The sequence below is a fragment of the Cydia splendana genome, chromosome 19 (assembly GCF_910591565.1).
Source record: "Cydia splendana chromosome 19, ilCydSple1.2, whole genome shotgun sequence".
In the NCBI taxonomy this organism is placed as follows: Eukaryota; Metazoa; Arthropoda; class Insecta; order Lepidoptera; family Tortricidae; genus Cydia; species Cydia splendana.
This window is the reverse complement of record NC_085978.1, coordinates 4,254,557-4,271,725: the sequence shown is the minus strand read 5'-3', so window position 1 is coordinate 4,271,725 and position 17,169 is coordinate 4,254,557. Positions and strand designations below refer to the sequence as shown.

The following is a 17,169-nucleotide window of genomic DNA, read 5'->3' as shown; positions in this document are numbered from 1 at the left end:
CGGGTGGGGAAAAATGCGACCGGGAACGCTACGCGGAACTAACGCGTTTGGGGCACTGATCTAGCTACTCAGCCACACGGCCGTAGCGTAGTCGATGCACAGCACTATGACGGCACGGCCTGCGTGCACGAATACTTACTTTACTAGGTTAGTTTGTTGGGTTATTTGGGTCCCCCATTTCATAGCACCATTATTAAATGTTATTTAATGTCCCGAGCTAAAGTACTAAAACATTACTATTACTGAATTGGGAATAAATAGTCATATGATGAGAACCGGGAAGTACCGGTACCGGGTCTTCAGTACCGATTCTTTTGACACTATAAAATTCCCGGTAATTTGAGAACCGGGAATTCCCGGGAGCATGCCCTAGCGGCAACAGAAATACATTATCAGTAAAAATGTCAACTGTCTAGTTAGCTATCACGGTACATGAGATACAGCCTGGTGACAGACAGACAGACGGACAGTGGAGTCTTAGTAATAGGGTCCGGTTTTTACCCTGCCCTAATAACAATCATTCACATATTACCTACTACAAGCAACGGACGGAATGTGTGTTTGGGCTAATACTACCTACTTAATAGCCGCTCTACACATGGGATGCGGATTGCGGATCCGCAAGCCTCTGCGCTGCGGTGTGCGAGCGAGACATCGCTATACTCGTGCATAATATTCTCACACACCGGAGAAGCGTACCTACGGACTTGCAGACCCGCATGTGTTGGTTGTAATCACTGAATCACATCTCTTCTTCACTCAGCTGTCAGCTGTAGGCCTAGCACATGATTGGCGCGACACTATCTCGCGGCGAGATAGACTACCCGTCTTTTTCTATGTTAATAAAAGACCGACTGGATTACAACCTTATTAGTTAATTCCTCTCATCTCCGCCTCAGTGGAACTGAAGCTTTATACACCGAGCACCGTTGCCGGCAACTTGTGCACGGTTGAGGCTACCCGGGGGTCGGGTTGAGGTCATTAACGACATTATTTGCAACATGGGATTACTATACCGCTATACATAGATGACGATTGCCTAGAAAACGTTGTAAATAATGTACATAAATGAACAAGAAACCAATCAAACTGCAGTTAGTCGAAGCGGCACTGCGCATTTTCTGCAATCCCATTCATAGTTAATTTAGTGGCATTGAACTGAACGGTAAAATATCTGTTATAACGGTCGATAATCTACTACACGATAAACACTATTTATTAGTATTTATGGTTCAAACGCTAAAATCTTATGAATATCAATTTATTACAGTATTTAAATAATTTTCTGTTTCTGTGTTTCTCAACTTTTTCTTAGACCGTTTACAGGAAAATTTCTCTCATTGCAAATATTGCAATTAAATTATACTGCAAAAATTAAAGTAAAACATTAACACTTTTATCCTAGAAACGATACAACTCGAGGATGAAATGGGTATATTTTGCTTTTACGACGATTTCCTGGAAAATAAACAGAAATATTTAGAACGCCGATTAAGTGTTGCAATTTTATGTTGTGTTCTTGTAATAGAGTAATGCGCCTTGTCACATTGCTCACTTGATGCTGCACAAGGCACACTATACGGTCTAGCATGAGTTGCGTTCTCGCGCGCGACTCCATACATCAAGCGACTTCAAGTATGGACTCGCGCAACGCAACTTATGCTAGACCACTAGGTGTTGGACAAGAAAATTAGGCTTAAGTATGAGGATTAATTTGGCTCTTCAATATATCTTAGGATAAGGAGTCTGAAAGAAACTAATGTTGACCAATTACCACGGCACGATTGCCACGCATGCGCGAAGTCGTGCGCATCCCCATTCGCACGTAACTTCGACACTTCCAAACGCATTACCAAACTTACATAAAGCGGAATTGAGATAATTTGCCTTCTCTTTGCGATAATTATATTGTATACTCAATATTATACGAGTGATGTATTATTTCAAAATGGAAAGGAAAGGGCTTGGAACACGCGCCGGCGTTGTGAAAGGTCAATGCTGTTATTAGCGAAAGTTGTGATATACGATAATAGTTATTTGCTACAAGGACAGATTAAAAGCTTTCCATTCTTTATTCAGACAAACACTAGGTATAAGTTTACAGCTGCAGGATGCCAAGACAATTATACTGTTAATACATAGTCAGTATCATAAAATTTATAAACATGTATAGTAACAGCACCAGTCATGGGACATTTAAGTGGAAATTTGGAGTATTTATGCTATTTCCCTTGTACATGTAAATGGTCTTCCGCTTAGCGTGTTAAAAGATGAAAGCCCTATCCGCCTTTCATGTTTTAGGCGTGTTGTATCAAAGATACTGCAATGAGTTTCCACATAATTAACAAATTAAAACTATGCTTTTTTCTCCAGTCATGGACACCAAAGCTCCAGTACTGGGCCCCCGGTAATGGACGTGGATCCAGTAATGGGCCCCCTATAATGGACATTGCTCTATCAGTATAAAATATTGAAATGGGGAATAAGTTATGGCAAAAAAATAAATTTTTGGTATAAGCTTTTATCGCTGAATGTATTTTTCTTTCCACAGCCAATTATTATTGTATTAGATTCATCGAGACAGTTCTAATAATATACCCAAACACAATTAGTTAGGGTTTATTGCGATAAAGTTCCCATGGCCACCTCCTGTCTCCATCATCAGATCAAGTCCATGTTATCATAATATGTATTGCTTTATCAATTTATCATCCGATTTGCATACTTAATTACGTACTTACACAAAATTTTAACTGAATCGGAAATCGAAAAGTGGGTCAAATTCAGCTACCAAGATTTGACCCACACTAACTAACAAGGCAAGTTAAATAAAAGTTTGGAAAAACGATATTAATTTATCCTAAGTCCGAGAATACCTCCTGGTTGACATATTTCGTAACTACATTTTACTTCTGTATTGTTTAAAACATGAAATTATGGCATGGCAAGCATCATTATGTCAATTGTCCCATCATAGGAGGTATGCAGTTTTACAGCTCCTATATAATGGGATTGGGCCAAATACCACTATTTTTTTACATCTGTGGAGTCACAACATAGTGTGTTGTATATAGGGTTTGCAATCCGGATCCGAAATGTATGAAATTATCCGGATCTGGATCCGGATCCGCGGATATTCCCATACATTTCGGATCCGTCGTGCAAACCCTAGTTGTATACCTTATCTCATGGTAAATGCAATTAACAAAACACATTCTAGTTTTCATCAAGTATTAATTAATTAAAATTTAATAAATTAACTCACCTCTCTTAGCGAAGTTGTTAAGAATTTTTAGTGATATTTTTTTTCAGTGGCACGACAACTTTTGGGTTGACGCACATTTCTTAAAAAATAACCGAATTTAATGAAAATTCAAACATAATCAGCTCTAGGACTCTTATTTATGATAAAAATATATTCAGTGTTTATAAACTACTTTTATATACTTATTTTAGAGGAATTGTGTTTTTTTGTCCCATTACTGGTTCCGTGTCCATTATAGGGTATACTACTATATACACTTTTCGAACTATCTCTAGAATCTTAAATTAAATATACATATGTATTACTCATTTTCATAGAGATTAAAAAAAAAATCCTAATATTAAGTAACATAGGTAGAGTTTAAAAAAATCCTGATACTACGTTGTAGGGACGGCCAATTGTCTGCGAATATGTCTGCGTTTTGGACTGTAGTTGAATTAACATTTATTCCATTGAACAGAAGTCGACAATGACTTCACAAATTTACCTAATCAATGACTTTATATGATTTAGGTATACAACCAGTCCGTCCACTGTCAAACCTTTTTCCAGGTCTTAGGGCCACTTGTGTTCCAGGGTTAGCCAACTAAATCGGAGTTAACCGTTTATACATGGTTAAACTGTACTGTATAAACGGTTAACTCCGAGTTAGTTGGCTAACACTCGAACGCGCAAGTGGCCCTTAGTTGGCTTAGTTACACTAGCTACACCGCACTTATCGGTCCTTTTATTAAGTCTTTACACTTACCTACATAACTCACATTAGAGTCCCTTTTAAACTACAAACCTCAATTACCTAACATGTTCTAAAAAGATAAGCTTCATGTTAAATGAAGTCGTTTAAAAAGTAAATAAACAATAAATGACTGAGCGCCGGTCTTCTTAGATGTCCCTAGCTTGATATACTTAGTTAAGCAACTTACGATACAATAAGATAATGTTGACATACCTAGGCAGTTGAATAGACTATTGACTTACAAAACCGTGGAGTGAAAGCAGTCTGAATTACTATGAATGACTTATGCAAATATATAGTTGCACATCCAGTTTCTCGCCTGCAGAAGGTATACTGGAATAAAATTTATTTTCACCACACCAACTCGGAAAGGCTTACTTTGCACTTCAAAAACTGATAGCAAAGTTGCATTTTATTCACATGTGAGGCAAAGTAATCAAATGCAAATTTTGAGTCGATTTCTTATGTTTGCTTGTAGAATTGAGTTTTAAATGACAATTTTGGATGATAAATATTTAATAACATTCATTTGGATTTGATTTTATTTGATATTTTACATTTAATATTTGCTTCGGATTGGTGTGGTGAAAATTTTTGTGTTTCACTCGGGGGCAAATCTTGTTTAACCCTCGTGCTTTGAAACCCTCGCAACGCTTAAGATTCCATTTTTCGAACCGCTCTTTCGCTTGCTCGGGTATCAATATTAGCACGAGCGGTTAAACAACAACTTTGCCCCCTTGTAAAACAAATAACTATTAAATAACACATATTGACAATTTACATTAAACATAAAATCGATAAAAAATTAAATTAAAAATTAAAACTAATAACATATATAAAACTTACAAATAACAATCTAAACTATATATCATTACAACTAAAATTAAATACAAAAATACTATAAATAAAACTACAAAAACTACAAAAATACTATATATAGGTATACTTATCTGTGAAAATATCTGTGTCAGTAGCTATGGTCTATTAACTATAACTTCCAGAAGTAAGGCTGCAATGGAAACTCAGACAGACAATTATTGAGAATTTCATTGAAATTTATGTAAGAAAAACAGATTAAAAACGAAATACTATATACTTACACCCAAATTATATGGTAATCACCTCACTGAGGAAGTAAGTAGGTAATCAGAAATATCAGAGTCGCCTAATTTTGACTTACAAACGAATACAAGCCTTTACTTAAAATACCACATTGTATGGCAATACGAGTAGGTATCGACTATTATTCCACTCCAGCGATTTAAATCTGTTGTTACAAATTGTAGCTTACAATTTAATTTTTCACCTGCAAGTGAAATGTCTCAAAAATAAATTCAATCTTACCTTCGGCCATCCTGATAAAAGTGTATGTCCCCATACGCGCTTCTCAAACCTTACTGCAAATTGTAATAAAGTTTACGTTATGTCGATGCACAGTCACTACAGTCAGCAGTCAGTTGATAACAAAAACATATATTTACAACATATATTATGTTCAAAGGGAAACGATAATTAGCTCTTTCACTCCGTCAACATAAATCTTTCTGTCCGTCTACACTCAATTACTAGGCCGTCTGCACATTGAATGTGGATCCGCACGCCGCTACAGTGTGTAAGCAGGACATCGCTATATAATTGACAAGATTTCCCACCATTCAGAAACTTGAGAATAATCTAACTACAGTCTGGCAAGCCAACCGTGTCAAGAAAAAGGCACCGAAATTTGAAAAATGTAAGCATAAAGGGTCGATCTTGTATTTAGAATTTCGCACCTGTTTCTATTTACAAAGTTGGCTTGACAGATTATATACGTACATAGCGCTGACTCGCTCACACATCGTACCAGGTGCGCAGTGTGATAACCGCATAAGTACGAACGCTAACATATATTCCCGTTTGCCAGAGAGAGCAAGTTAGAAGCAATTTGCGTTATCGTCAGTAATGGTGACATTTGCATCACAAGCACTAGCCATGAATAAAACCGCTCATCGGTTTCACAACTTCTTTACTGAGGCCCAGTTCGAAACGCTAATGGCAGCGCGTGACATGGCTATTATATTGCTAGCGAAATTGGTGATGTCATTGTCTCCCTGTAAAATTTTGTAACCCGAAACTGTCCAAATTGACCATGTTAAACATATGAAGATGGATATTGAAAAGATACAAGACAGCCATGACGATGCAAGGGATGGTATTAGAGTGCATTGCCATAATAGTAAATGAAAATGATGCCGTGCGAAGTGCAGGAAAAAAAGGTAGGTAGGTTCAACTGATATGAGAGAGAGGAATGTATTTATGAACGAATACCATGGTAAAGCTGCAAAGCAATGTCCATTCCAATTATGAGATCAGAAAATGTTATGTTAAACGTCTTGAATAGGTACGGCAAATGATAAGCGTTGGAGATATGACTTTGTACAACAAGGTAGTTGGGTCATCAAGATAGGAGATGGTTATCCTCTCTAGCTGAGACTCCGAGAGCCGAGAGCGGATACGACTTGAACTCAAACGGTATGTGCTTGTACGCCGTACCGTACATACAGCGCGAAGTTTGATAATCTGTGTTTGTTTGATAAGCTGTGTAAGTACCTCATAAAAATTTAGACTTTATTCGTGAGAAAAAAGCACAGAAAATATGGATTATTTTAAACAACGAACTTTTTGGTAAGCTATATACATAAAATATAGTATATTCGCAGTTTCGCACAGTAAGATATATGACAAAGATAGTAAACCCAATTTTTAGAACTCTGCCCTTTGTCATACTATTTATACACGTACCTTTCTACGGTTCCAAGCCATACTTTTACAGGACCATAACATTTATGGACATCGGTATGGTTCAGTGAACCTAACCCAACCAGTTTTACTGATGCAATTCATTGCTTGCAAGACTTATAAGTGCACAGAGCAACTTTCAGGGCTACTTTTCAATTTTAGACAGCCTTCTTCTAGTACTAATTACAGTCGTTAAATGCTTAGGTTTTTGTACTGGTTGTAGGTTGCATAAACATTGCATGTTTGTTAGATGGCAAGGCAGATAGATTAATACTCGTGAAAACATACATTATGTATTCGTGAATACTAAATTGCTGTTACTTACAAGAGTTACAAGAACTTGCTTTGGCTATAATTTTTCAGGGTTCTTATTCTACATTAAAAACCGGCCAATTGCGAGTCGGACTCGCAAACGAAGGGTTCCGTACCATTATCTATAAAAACTGTCACCCATCCAAGTACTGACCCCGCCCGACGTTGCTTAACTTCGGTCAAAAATCACGTTTGTTGTATGGGAGCCACACTTAAATCTTTATTATATTCTGTTTTTAGTATTTGTTGTTATAGCGGCAACAGAAATACATCATCTGTGAAAATTTCAACTGTCTAGCTATCACGGTTCGTGAGATACAGCCTGGTGACAGACAGACGGACGGACGGACGGACGGACGGACGGACGGACAGCGGAGTCTTAGTAATAGGGTCCCGTTTTACCCTTTTGGTACGGAACCCTAAAAAGGTAAGGGTCGATTTGATTTGATCGGAAACTATTAAGGATTACATAACCTGAAAGTAAGTCGTGTACAGTACAAGCAAGTAGGTACAATCAAAAATATCTGTACTATGCAAACGCTTTGGCAATATTGATAAATTATGATATAATACCTAGTTCGCTACAATACATTTGATAAGGACTGGACCTTCAAATAGTTGCAATTAAGTTAAGTAATAGTTTTAGTGCTATAAAGAGTAAAACAGAACACAGTTACGAGTACTATTACGTTTCTTAAATTACAAGTATTACCTACTACCAACTAATAACCAGTAATAGTAATAACACTGTCCGAAAGTTCCGGTCAACATATTGCTAAGTTTTCACTTTCTTTCGTATGCCACTCACGAAAGTCGCGAGGGGAATGCTAATCATCCGCAAGATCGGCTGCGGACCGGTTCAAAAGGTGTTTTCAAAACATCTTTGCTAAGTATCAAACAATGGTGAGGCTGCGTGTCTAATCGAGATGTTATGGTATGCAGGTTTACACTATACCTAGTAATCCTACATTCTACTACATACCTACTACCTCCTATACTACTACATCCCTCACATACTACATCCTACTAAGGCAATCGGGTTAAAAACATTTCAGGAAAAGGTCCCTTTTGTGGACAAAACAAGGAAAGTTAACGTCTCGTGTACCTACATTTATCACGTTTTTCTTATCTGGGTACAGAAAAAATGTATCCCGCCTGTAACGGACCGGTGTAGGTAAAAAATATGCTTTTTATTCTCTTAACTTTGCGAAATTAACAGGAAAGACCCGAACGAGTTAACCATACAATTAAAATTATGTGTAGGTACCTACCTATGACCCATCGCTTTAGTAAAAAACCGGGCAAGTGCGAGTCGGACTCGCGCACGAAGGGTTCCATACCATAATGCAAAAAAAAGCAAAAAAAACGGTCACCCATCCAAGTACTGACCACTCCCGACGTTGCTTAACTTTGGTCAAAAATCACGTTTGTTGTATGGGAGCCCCATTTAAATCTTTATTTTATTCTGTTTTTAGTATTTGTTGTTATAGCGGCAACAGAAATACATCATCTGTGAAAATTTCAACTGTCTAGCTATCACGGTTCGTGAGATACAGCCTAGTGACAGACGGACGGACGGACGGACGGACGGACGGACAGCGAAGTCTTAGTAATAGGGTCCCGTTTTACCCTTTGGGTACGGAACCCTAAAAACGAGTGTGTGCGAAAGTGAGCCCTTGGCAAAGAGCAGGGACAACGCTCTTATTTTAAGATTTATAATTTTTAAATACCTAGGTCTAAGCACAAAACAAGAGGTGTGTAACTACTGTATTATTCTTACCATGTATTTTTATTCCTCAACGAGGTACGGGTGGTCAAGTGTTCAAGTAAGAGATTTATTTAAAACATAACATATAGCCGGTGAAACAAGTTTGTCAGTAGCAAAAGCTGCGAAATTCAAATTTTCTATGGGACGATTACCCTTCGCGCTCACATTTTTAAATTTTCCGCTTTTCTACTGATGGAAATGGCTTGACAGACTTTAATATTTATATCGATCATAATCATAATATAACAAACACATTACTTAACACTTCCTCATAAGATACATTGCGTATATTTCTTTAAACGGGCTGATTTATTAACTCATAACATAAAGCTGATGAAAGGTAATACGTTAGAATACCTTGGTTTCCATAGAGCGTGAAGTTGTGGTTTACTGGTTTACCGCCAAAGCGAGAACTCACCGGAAGCGGATGTGAAAGATCACTCGAAACTTATTTTACTGATCATAAACCATTTTCTTAATATACTCTGGTAAGTCAACTTTGTCTGGGAGCACTGATTTAAACTTTCACGATTATTAAACATTATCAAAACTACACAACGGGACTTAATCGCGTATTTAATTTTTAAGATTTACCTCCGACGTTTCGAGGACGGCGTTGTCCCCGTGGTCTCGGAGAAGACTGGCTCAAATTGACATCAACATCTTCTAGCCGCGCGAGTTTTTCGAACTACCCGCACTTGGTCTTGTTTATCAGTTTGAACGTTAACGGAAACGAATATCGACAGTCGATAAATCGAATATCGTTAGTGTTGTGTGTCGACAGAGTAACATCCCTAGTGCGCAAAACGTTCAAACTGATAAACAAGACCAAGTGCGGGTAGTTCGAAAAACTCGCGCGGCTATACTCTGTATCTTTAGGTATTTAAATAAAAGTAAACAAAATCTACCCTCAAATGGCTCCTTAAGCCAGTTGAGGGTAGATGAAAACATTACATGATCAAATAATGTAGGTTAAAGTCAGGTCGTTCAGTGACAGATCCAGGTGGTTTTGTTGTGGTGGTTAACCAATAAATTTTATAACTACCCGAAAATGTACAAATTATTTGTTTACTTTTATTTAAATACCTAAAGATACAGAGTATAGAAGATGTTGATGTCAATTTGAGCCAGTCTTCTCCGAGACCACGGGGACAACGCCGTCCTCGAAACGTCGGAGGTAAATCTTAAAACTTAAATACGCGATTAAGTCCCGTTGTGTAGTTTTGATAATGTTGTATGGGAGATCCTTCCCGCCTACATTTTTCAAATTTGTTACCTTTTTCTAATGACAAAGCCAACTTGCCAGAGTATACAACATGCCATTAAAAATTATTGTCGAATCAACGCTCTATTAAGTAAGCATAAAATTAAATCAAATTAATTTACATCAAAGCACAGATTTAATTTATTGTAGCAATCTATTTATCTGCATGCATGCCTGTCACGTTTCGAACTGACCCGCGTTGCCAAACAAACGCCATTTGTTTTGATGTGGCAACATTGGTCATGGCGGGAAAATGCAATATCAAAATGGCTGCCCTAACCTCTAGCATATATAAATTAATCGAAATTCGTCCTTAAATACTGAATAATAACGACGACGTAGTCGGCATTTTTATTTTTGTGTTGTTTAAATTTCTATACAGTCAATGGTGGATGCGGCGGTCTACAAAAGGTGCGATGCAACGTGCATTTCAATGATATTTTTGTTTCAAACCTCGTTAGGTTTCATAAAGTAGGTTTATGTAACGCTTTGTTACGTATGTACTTGGGAATATGGTTTGCAAATGCATTGAATTTTAAATGGGTAAGTAATAGTTTCAAGGCTGAGTTTATTGGCAAACAAACTGCATTTTTAAATATCATTCCCATTTTAGTGGTTATTATATTTAGGTATATGTTTAATCACGATTATCTTGTTCAAATAAATCTTACGCGCATTTTTTAACTGTATGAATAAATACTATATTTTAGAGGCAAAACATTTTCTATGGGTATATTTAGGTAACGTATCATTTAATATAATTATTAATTAATAAAGAAGAGTCGTCCGTCTTAAATGACCTCTGCACTGACTTGACAGCGATAACGTGGTAACGCCACTTTGTAAAATATCACATTAAACAACTGTACCGATATTCGAAACCTAAGAATAATATTGAGAATGGCAACATTGTGTTGTCGGTCGTATTGTCCTTTTCTAGCATATACGTCCCTCTCTCTCTCTCACATTCCCACCACAGAGCAGTTGGTTTTGACAGGTGTTTGACAGTTACCGCCAAAACAAATTTCCAAGTCATTGGCTTGCTGTTTTTCCATCTGGAAGGTCGTGAAGCTAAACTGCTGGTGAGTTTTTGAATTTGTACCCCAGTTTAGCTGACTATATTGAAAAACAGTTTCTAACGGCTTTTGCCGTTCGAAATAAATATTTAAATTTAGTTGTCCGTTAAACTATCTAGCAAATAAAAACGATCCGGAATAGTGATGTGCAAGTGTTTTCAAAGGCTGCCTGCGCGCACCGTGGCTATGCCAATGAAAATACTAAAACACATGTTAGAAAACACATCGAGCTGGTAAAGCGTGCACGTGTCACCATTATAATTTAATTTTATACCTACATTAAGTCTCTTCAGAGTCTTGTTAGTTTAAATATTTGTGTGTGTGTATAATAACGGTTGAAATTATAATACTTAAATGGTGATCTGTGGAGGCATACCCTTCAGTTTTCAAGTGATTTGTGTTTTCGAATACGAAAGGATCGGATAGTTAATACGTGTTACGTAGAACCTACGTATGAAGGTAGAAGCTTATAGACGTGTAGGTTTTATCTGTCCAAGTATCTATCAGCAATTTGTCTTTTTATCCCGTTCCGGGTTAATATAATATTTATTGCAAAATTTATTTTTTGGTAATAAACTTGCTGATAAATAATGTGTACCCGCTTAGGAGTCGACGAAGCTCCGCTTCGCGGAGCTTCTATTTCCGCTCTGAGGGACACAAGGTAACGAACAAACCTACATCGCAAACATTGCATTTATTTTTGTGGAAACTGAGTACTTCGGCAGTACATAAACTTAAATCTGACTAGACATAGAGAGAGATTAGCATGGCTCTGCGCAAGAATGACATGCGAAATCGTGAAGTATTTCACTCTTTATCTACCAACTTATATCTCTCCAACTAGATCTTTGATAAAAAAAAAAAAAAAAAAAAAAAAAAAAAATGTTTAAAATGTAGGTAGGTACCTACTTAAATAAATAACTTAGCAGGTACTTACCGCCTAAAAAGGTTAAGGAAAGAACTCTTGCATGTAGTTGCTATATGTGCTTGTGTTATTTTGGATTTGAATAATTTGATTATTAATTATATACGTAACTACATACAAGAGGGTCAATTCTTAAGCCTACCTACCTACCTACATAAATAGTACACTTGTAAACGTTTCAAATAAAATCGGAAGCCTGTGATTTGGAAAGGCATTAACGATACGGGAATCTTTAGATTGATTCATTGACGAAGACGCATGGTTTGGTTCATATTGTCAAATTATATTAGTTAACTGTAGAGTTAAAGTTTAGTTTTGGCAAATCTGCGCGTCACCGTGAATGACACTCTCTAAAAGTGCCTGTTAAAGCCTGCTTAAAGCCTTTCACCTTGTCGAGCAAGGAACCCGCAACTAAGGGAATATTACCCACAGGGTATTTGATTTGAATGACATTCTTAAACCTACGTCTGTTATGGTTCCACCTGCGTGAGGTGTGCCTAAGAGAATCTTTTATTCGTTCACAAACTAACGTCAAGTTATTTGTGATAAAACCAATATATTATGTACCTATCTAAGCCTGCGCAAGGCTGCCATGTTTCCACCTGCGTAAGGTGTGCCAAAGAATCTTTGATTCGTTCACAAACTGACGTCAAGTTATTGATGGTGATATTATAACCTATGTAAGCCTGCGCAAGGCATGTCAGACATATAAATGATATGGTTATAACACAAGCGAGCGAGTATGCCACAATCAGAAAAATATTACAAAGATGAATTTGTAAATATCTCCTCTTAGAGAAAGTAAAAAGGGTTTAAAATAATGTTTTGGGTAAAAATCAGTCGAAATAGGCAAGGCTTCGTTATTAGAGTTTTCATTTCTGTTTACCAATCTATTCTAAGGGTCCCGAACACCCTGTTGGCTAAACCCAAAATTGGGCTAATTAACTGTGGTAAAAGTGAAAACTACTTACTATTTACAATAACATTTCTAAAATCATAAAAGGTAAAAAATAACCTAAGATTCCAGGCCTATTTCGACTCATTTTTATTTTAAAGATGATAAAATCTTTGCAACCTAATATATAAATAAAATTGTGGTCTGGAGACGCTAAGCCTCATAACTTGGGCGGCATAGATAATACTAAGAAATTTAGTCGCTGAATTTCGACTATAAGCCCAGGCAGAATATTGATAATTAGAATAAGGAGTGGTCAATCCTCCAAGGTCCAGATAATCTGTGGACTCTAATTAAATCAGGCTCGGTAAGCTCACGACACGACAGAGCTTACGATTCCATTCTGAAATAAGCTATGTTTACAATATATATTACTCATAGTGTGAAACAAACAGCCTGCTCAAGGTGTACAAAAGGTCCGTTTAATGGCCCTATGAATATCTAAAAACCTTTGAAGTCTAGGCCTGCTAAGGCAGACTAGAAATAAATACATATGATCCCAATGTAAGAGCAGCTCACAGTTGCATAAATTATATTTGCCTCGAGAGCACTAGTCTTTCAGTTAACATGTTTACGAGTACCTACCTATGTACACGATATGACCAAGGTTACCTACCTATTTAATTATTATATCCCTGACTGCCATGGTATGGGAAATTATTATGTGCTGGCGGTGCTGCACAAGCATGTTTGAAATAAAATATACAAAACTGGCCTAACGGGCGTTTATGAATTATGTATTTTACACCCTTATGTCTGTATTGTGACCCTGGAAGTTTTAAACCAGTAAGTGCTCCCATGCACGGATTAAGTTTATTATAAACTACCCATGCCCTAACCTCAAGGGCAAGTGCTTCTATGCACGGACCAGATACTGTTACCACTTAATTCACTTATCTTGACTTGTCATAGTTTGATACTACACGTTTAACAAATTTAAGAACGTGGAATGTACTCACTACAAAAGGTTTTTAAAAACAGTGACTGAATGGTTTGCACGAAAGGTTCTAGCACAACTTCTGGGCGGTCACGCCTAGGGCATGACCCTCTAGTTCTCAATTTATACAAGAATTATAGCATTGTGATACTGTTCGCTTGCACAATAAAATAGAGAAACAGGAGCACGCCTTGCGAAAAGGCGAAGCTATTTTGAAACGCCAAACTTTCAAAAATGGATTGAAATATATAAATATGTTTTTGGTGTGGAACATGTACACCCAAACAAATGCAGTCATTTATTATATGTTGGCAAAACTCTGCCAAAGTGTTAGTCTATCTGAACAGCGTTACCTGAAGGCATCAATGCACATGAATCTCTTGAAACATGGTGGATTAATTAATTTACACCCCGCCTGTGTCTTGCTCTTACCAAATCCACAAGTTAAGGACCTCAACCTATCTAGGTACCCTTCTTGCCCGAGACCTGAAAAAATGTTCACTATAATCTCATGCAGTCAAGTGTCGGAAAACTAGGTCCACACACTTAGCGCTACTGTGAATATATATCTAAAAAGTCTGTAGACTGCCTTCCAGGAGGCGGAATGCTAATAGATTAGCCTATATAGTAGGCCAGAGATATAGTATTCAAAAGCACACTGATCCAAATCCAGTAATATTATATGTATTTCAAAATATAAAATAATTGACAATTCGGCGTATATTTGATATCAACAAGTTACAATTATCCTTAGTTCATAAGGAGGATAAGTATACATAAATATCAAATAGATTCGACAAAGTGTTGACTCTAGCATTGGATGAAATAGGTCCCTCTTAAAGGGCCTCTGCGCTGTTGGCTTTGGGCCCACGGGTGCCCGGCAAAAGGTCGGGGACCCCATGGTCCGCACAGTTATTGCAAATAATGTATGATCACTAAATAAACACACAAATTTGCATTTTGGTTAAAAACACATATGCGATGAGCTAAGGTTTCGAATTAAGTACCTTATTCTTAATAATTTACACACTGGAAAGAGGAAACTGAATATTCAGAATTAAGCAATGCTATGAATGGTTTACATAAATTAAACCACTTTAGCGTTCAGAACCAATCAAGCTTATGCCTACTAGTAGGCACCAGATAAGGTAAACTACTCTTACTGCATATATAGAAATTAATGAGTACAATTAAGGTCACTTGATGATAGCTAAACATGAATATAAGCAGAATGAGCCTGCACCTTTACAAATATAATTGATAAGGTTCTGTGGCATTTCTATATTAACCATTTGAACGCCAAGAGCACCAAAAAGCGTCATAACTAGGCGTGCCCACATGAGTGTTATGTTATGGCTTAAGCTCTCAAAGTAACCTTCACAATTTTAAGTAAGGTTTGTTTAGGTACATTAGCTCGCGTTCGCGTTAGTAAAGCGTACAAAGGATTAAATGCATTTTATAGCTATAACCAAGTATATAGCTCACACTGACTCACAGTCATTAAAGGAATTCAGTAATTCCCTATGACATTTTAGTAAGTAGGTACCCAATATTAACTTTGTGGGTAGTGATAGTGAATTATAACGAATATTTAAAATATTCGTCTACTTAATCCCCAGGGATTCTGGAAATAAGAAAGGTCTTGTCCTTGTTATATTCCTGCAACTGCTTACTTTACTAGATAATTATTATCAAATTTGTTAATAATTGGGAGTTATAAAATAATAAAAACTACTCGAGTACTTTATGATTTTATTCTTTTCATACTTGAATTAAATCACTCCTTATCACAGATGTTGTATGCTCCTTGAAGAGTAGACTGACTTATCTCATCTTCTTTTACCTAGTTTTCACATACATATAATTAAGTATAGCACCATTGTGGTGACTCATTTTTTCTCTTTGAACATTTATAAGTACATTAAGTACGTATATGAAATGCAAAGTTAGTAACATAATATAATGGTATATCAAATTTTATGCTTTACATAATACCTCTCTCCTCACAGGTGTTAAAATAAAGGGTGTACTACATAATTAATTAAACACTCGTAATATAATAATATTACATATACATAATAAGTACATGTATAATCACATTGGCTTGGCGTCTTCCCACCACCAGGCGATAACAAACACGTCTCAATATTATTCTTAGGTTTCGAATATCGGTACAGTTGTTTAATGACAGCGTTTTACACAAAAATAAAACGCTAATTAAATAACTTACCATATTCGAAACCTAAAGTTTTAATCCTGCCTGGTGTAAATATGTATAATTTTGAGACAATGACTTGGAAATTTGTTTTGGCGGTAACTGTCAAACACCTGTCAAAACCAACTGCTCTGTGGTGGGAATGTGAGAGAGAGAGAGGGACGTATATGCTAGAAAAGGACAATACGACCGACAACACAATGTTGCCATTCTCAATATTATTCTTAGGTTTCGAATATGGTAAGTTATTTAATTAGCGTTTTATTTTTGTGTAAAACGCTGTCATCGTCAGTTTACAACCAAAACTTGCTAATTACCACCACAACTTCATAGCCATATAGTGAACCTTATTAATACCAAAATAAGTGAGCTTTGGTTGATACCAGGCGATATTTTCACCGTTTGACTTTTATGGTGGAGATTCCCCACTCTGTAGCTTGCTAAGAATGTCAAGTCGATACAAAATTAGTTTTGACACTTTTGACGGACTCTACCTATAATAAAGGGCTGCATCCCAGCTGCAACTTGTATGAGAACTACACGGCTACCACGCAGCTGACACACCACTTTGCAGTAAACCTAATTAATTTTGTTATTAAAAAAAATAAGTACTTACGTTAAGTAGTAGGCTCTTATAGTTGATCAAACCAAATTTTCAGTAAATAAGAACAAAAAAGCTATACTTACTCATCCTTTTCTTTTACGACAATGATAGTATAATTCTCTCTGTCTATGTTTGAAACGAGACAGTCCTTTGACAAACTATAGTTAATTTAGCAATATTTTCACATTGGAGAAACTTGAAAAAACGTCCTATAATTACTCTTTTAATCAAAAAATACTTAATACAAGCACTTACCACATTAGAAACGTCAGTAAAAACTATAGATTCGTCTAAACAATGGTGATTACAGCAGTATTCTCACGATGTGTTAAAA

General features: G+C 36.6%; 1 protein-coding gene and 1 non-coding gene across 2 annotated transcripts in view; both read left to right on the top strand.

Annotated features, from left to right (window-relative positions):
- Positions 1 to 17,169, top strand: part of LOC134799898 (uncharacterized) — a 47,552-nt gene that overhangs the window by 25,147 nt on the left and 5,236 nt on the right. The gene's annotated exons all lie outside the window — the stretch shown is intronic.
- Positions 11,913 to 12,016, top strand: LOC134800407 (U6 spliceosomal RNA). The gene has a single exon (XR_010145529.1). It is a non-coding gene; the product is annotated as a U6 spliceosomal RNA (small nuclear RNA).